Source organism: Palaemon carinicauda, chromosome 31, assembly GCF_036898095.1.
Source record: "Palaemon carinicauda isolate YSFRI2023 chromosome 31, ASM3689809v2, whole genome shotgun sequence".
NCBI lineage: Eukaryota > Metazoa > Arthropoda > Malacostraca > Decapoda > Palaemonidae > Palaemon > Palaemon carinicauda.
Genome location: NC_090755.1, coordinates 65,992,615 through 65,997,843, shown reverse-complemented (window position 1 = coordinate 65,997,843; position 5,229 = coordinate 65,992,615). Strand labels below are relative to the sequence as shown.

General features: G+C 37.6%; 2 protein-coding genes across 2 annotated transcripts in view; both read right to left on the bottom strand.

Annotated features, from left to right (window-relative positions):
• The window catches only part of LOC137624488 (mpv17-like protein), a 134,622-nt gene extending 132,375 nt beyond the window's left edge, over positions 1 to 2,247 (bottom strand). Inside the window, exon 1 of the mRNA XM_068355282.1 lies at positions 2,135 to 2,247. The gene's annotated coding sequence lies outside the window, so the exon portion shown is untranslated. The remainder of the gene's footprint in view (positions 1 to 2,134) is intronic.
• Positions 1 to 5,229, bottom strand: part of LOC137624491 (GTP-binding protein Di-Ras2) — a 611,765-nt gene that overhangs the window by 256,802 nt on the left and 349,734 nt on the right. The gene's annotated exons all lie outside the window — the stretch shown is intronic.

Sequence of the window (5,229 nt, the reverse complement as noted above, 5' to 3'; positions counted from 1 at the left end):
TTTAAAATCAAATAGATACTTCCTCTAGATTGTTATGAATAGACGTACTTAGGACAGACAGAAAGTGCTTCCCCAGGACACGAGACCGAAATTAAAAGAAGGATAAGCATCGGAAGGAGAGCTTGTGAAAAACAAAACAAAATTGTGAAAATTAAAATAGTACTTTCTCTAAATGGAAAATATTCAATCAGGTGGTCCTACAAGTTTTAAATTATGCATCAGAGAATTGGAAGCTTACTAAAGCTTCAGTGCATAAGCTAGTTACAACTCAAAGAGCTATTAAATATATAATGATGAGAGTAACACTAAGAGACAGAGAGAGAACAACAAGAGTACAAGAGCTAACTCACGTAGAGGATATTCTAACAACATGTAAGAAGAAATTGAGATGGGGGCATAATGAGAAAGACAGATAATTAACGGACATTCAGAATAACACAAGGGGTGCCTTGAGATTGAAAGAGCAGGGGAAGGAGAAGACGATGGGTCGACGGACTAAGAAAATTTGCGGGTGCGGCCTCGCACGGAAAGATCATAACGAGACACAAGCGGAAGTACATGTCTGGGGGCTTTGTTCTCCATTGGACTAGTAACTGATGATGATAATGACGAGATATTTCCTAAAGATATGGCGTTTATCGGATATGCGCTCATTGATGCAATCAACACAGCAACGAAACCTAATTTACTAATCAGGGACATTGACTTGTTAATGATAAGAGATATGTTTCTTTTCATGAAATATGAACCATCAATTATTTTTTTTTTACTAGTTTCATTTTTTGTGTTCTATAAATAAAATCTTTAACACTCATATTGCAAGTTCTGTTTTTCACCTTACATTATCATTCCAGTTAATCAACCTATAAATTACCTTCTTTCGCCACTGTACAACAGGTTTTCTGATATAGTCAGGTTCTTCTAACATCAAGCCTAAACATAGCATAATGTACAGTTATATGTAGGCCTAATCTTCAAAATATCTCTCCTAGGTCTACGAGCTTATATCATTCAAATGGGTTGTGGTAGCCTATTGAAAACGTCCTTGCTTGGCAATCTACTGGACTGGGGTTCGACACCCGCTCAAGTTCGATAGTTTCTGGCAGTGTCTACAACCACACCATCCCTGGGAGAGTCATCAGCAGCCATTATCTGGCCCTATCTCGGGTGGAAATGGGGCTTGGGCAAGGCCTCATGCATAATATATATATATAATATATATATATATATATATATATATATATATATATATATATATATATATATATATGAAATGGTCAGTCTCTAAGGCATTGTCACTGTCCCTTGCCTCTGTCATTCATAAGTGACCTTTAAACCTTTTAAATGCAACTTAACACCATAACAAAATTGGCTACAAACTCCCTGAGAGAGAGAGAGAGAGGAGAGAGAGAGAGAGAGAGAGAGAGAGAGAGAGGAGAGAGAGAGAGAGAGAGAGCAGCTAATAACTAATCATCTTCAATCGTGTACAAAGTTAGATTAATTTATCGACTACTTAACATTTGAAGTCTGACTTTAACGTATCGTTAGCGATAACTAAATGCAGTTTCGTGTGTTCACACTTACACACATACTAGTAGTTTGATAAAGGTCTCAAAATACTTCTATGATACTACACAGAATAGGTTAATGGAGATCATTAGCTTACAGAGAGAGAGAGAGAGAGAGAGAGAGAGAGAGAGAGAGAGAGAGAGAGAGAGAGAGAGAGAGAGAGAGAGAGAGAGAGAGAGTAATCCAAAACTAACATAAATAATGACTTATGCAATATCAAGGTAATCAGGTACACCCGAACCGATGGTACAGTCTTCTACTCTGAAGAGGTGATTTTACATAGTTACCGTTAGAGCAATTTGTAAATAAGTAAGTTATCTTTCAACTAGAATAGAAGTAAACTTCGGATGACAATTTATTGAAATTCCGACAATGGAACTTTCCTCTAATCCCAATATCAATGCATACAATGTATTATATTCCTCATTCCTGTTATTACAAAGAAAAAAAAATACTACGTCAATTTCGGATATCTCAGCCGTATTACAGACACGTAAAAATACATCAATAACGTCTGACCATTTTTAATAAATGTTAAATGGTTATGAAATTCAAGCCTACTTACCATAAAATCCAGAAGTTTTATCTCAACGCTCAACCCACCGACTGTTCTTGACTACTCGACTACCGTCTACAAAGTGGCCGTGGTGCCATTTGACCGTGGACTTCGAGTTGCCGATTATGATAAATTAATACATCCTGGATTTACATAAGGTATCACCCATATATATACAAAAAAAAAAAAAAAAAAAAGGATTCCCTAATATAAATGACTTCGTATGGGATCTGCCGATTTTACCTTCTCTTGTTAAATTTGTTAAATTTTAAATTCCAGGTAACGTTTGGCATCAACGCTTATTCTACGATGAGCGTTGCCACCCCATTGTCCTTTTTATTAGTGCCAAAGCATCGAAAGATACTGTGCATTATCTTCTCGAGAGAAAGAAAAATAACAGATGGTCTTTAGTTTATCTCGAATTCCGTGTGATTTTACGTAAATTGATTACCTCGACTGAAGGTTGTTACAATTCCCTAATAGGCCTGTACATTATTATTATTATCATTATTACAAGTTAAGCTCCAACGGAAAAAAGTAGCCCAGTGAGGAAACGAAAGCAGGAAATAAATAAACCATAACCGAAGTAATGAACTACTAAAATTACATATTTTAAAAACAGTAACAACTTTAAAATAGATCTTTCATAAATTAACTATTAAAAGAGATATACGTCAGCCTGTTCAACATAAAACAAAAACATTCGCTGCAAGTTTGAACTTTTGAAGTCCCATACATTAAACTATCTTAATGTTTTGTTCGGTTAAATATTCATTCCAATAAATCGAATATCTCTAAAATACAAGGTAGTCAATGAGCCAGATCTTATGGTAAAATAGAGAGAGGTCTGGTTTTCATACTTAAATAAAAGAACAAAAAATTGTATTTGGTTCACTAGGCTTATCTCAACCTCACCTTCCACTGCCCCACACCTATTCAGGTTACCGGCTCTAAGAGCAAATAACTTCCATATACGGGAGATGGACACCAACCGAAAATTACATGTTGTACGTGGTAATTTAATATCCATAATGTTTTTCAAAACCAGGTTTCATAGAAATAACATACTATAACAAGTGAGCAAGTCCTGAACGCGGACATGGTCCTCGTAGAGGACATACCTCCGCCAAGGTGACCTAGAGCGCCATATGTCCTAGAATCATGAATTGATGTGACTTCGACCTTCACATGACCTTGACCTTCACGTGACCTTCAAGTGACCTTGACCTTCACGTGACCTTGACCTTCACATGACCTTGGCTTCAAGTGACCTTGATCTTCAAATGTACTTGACCTTCACGTGACCTTGACCTTCAGGTGACCTTGACCTTCACGTGACCTTGACCTTCAAGTGACCTGCTTGACTTTTGACCTTCAAGTGATCTTTGTTCATTTGCCACTGATACTTAATATGACATTGATATAATGCACCAATATGACCTTGACCTTTGACCTTTATAAATTTGAACATCACCCATGGGTTGCGCCTGGACTAGGACTTCCCTGTTGGCTTATGCAAAAGTCAGTGCTTTATTTCTGTCTCTTGATATGGCCACTTATGTCATAGTGACACCAGTGACTCCTGTGACCTTGACCTTGGGGTGACCTTGACCAAAATTTAATCAGTTCTTCCATACACATTGGGGAACTACTTGGCCAAGTTTGAAGTGATTCCGTGTAGAAATGTGGCCTCTACGTTGTCCACAGACAGACAGACAAACAAACAAACAAACAAACCGAACCGAAAACATAACCTCCTGGCGGAGGTAATAAGAATTACTTTATTAGTAGTAATAATTCACTGGTATAGTAGTAGTAGTAGTGAAGTATCTCCGCTGCTACATCTGCTAAATTTCCTTATCTTTTGTTAAATCCGTTTATCTCACAGCTACCCATTGTCCAGCTATGATAACTCTCTCTCTCTCTCTCTCTCTCTCTCTCTCTCTCTCTCTCTCTCTCTCTCTCTCTCTCTCTCTCTCTCTCTCTCTCTCTTAAATTGAATGTAACCAAGTTGAAGTTTATTAATCATGTGTGACTACTAAGAAGACGACAATTAAAACAATAAGTAATGACGAGGACTGGAGTCTGTCAGGCATATCACGAAAATGACTTTTGAAGGTTACGTAAACACTATACTGTGAGGAAATCGAAGGTGAGGCCCAACTGCCCTTGGAAACATAAAATTAATACGTTCAGATGACAGAAATTGTGAAATATCAAGAAATATAAAATACTAATCCTTGAAGAATACGCAAAATATTTTCGGATTACTGAAGAATACATTTATATCGCAAAACGAGACAAATGAAAAGTAACTTTTAGAATTTGTTGAGAAGTGTTATCATTGTTTGGTCCGATTTTGAATTCGAAATATCGATGTGAGATGAAGACCCATAACTGATGAGAAGCCGAATTTGAACGATGTATAATATTTCGCCATTATATATACTCAATCAGTTTCTATAATTCTTTCCATTCCTCACTGGGTTAAAAGTTAAAGGTGTCTGGTTTCAGTTCCAGTTCCATCAGAATAGATACTCACCAGAACGTCAGCCGGGCAAGCCAAACCCCCCCACTGTGGTGCCCTACCACAGCAATAGCCTCCCCAGTAAACAGCTTAAACTCACGGCCCTGGGCGGGGATCGATCTCTTGCCACGCGAATGCGAGGCAAACAAGTTGCCACTGTACTAGCCAGGAGGCTTGTACATGGGCTATTTTCCCTGCTTGGAGCCCCTGGGCCTATGGCATCCTGCATTTCCATATAAGGTTGTAGTTTAGCTAGCAATAATGATAATATTAAATGTGGAGGGAAAATCACCACTATCGTCTGAGAATACTGTTCTATGAACCTTGACCGCCATCATGAATCTACTATAGGCTCTAATTTACGAACACTGTCGAGACTAAACTGATCGTAGTCAAGATGAGATTAACGTACTGGGAGTTGGGTGCGAGCGGTAATGAGTCGGAGTAATGCAGCCAAAGTGATTTGAAATGATAGCAATTGCAAAGCAACTCTTTAATGATCAATAATAGTTATTTTTTTTCACTGCAGCTTACAATTAGCCAGAAGGTTATCAAACAATAATTAAAACCAACTAAA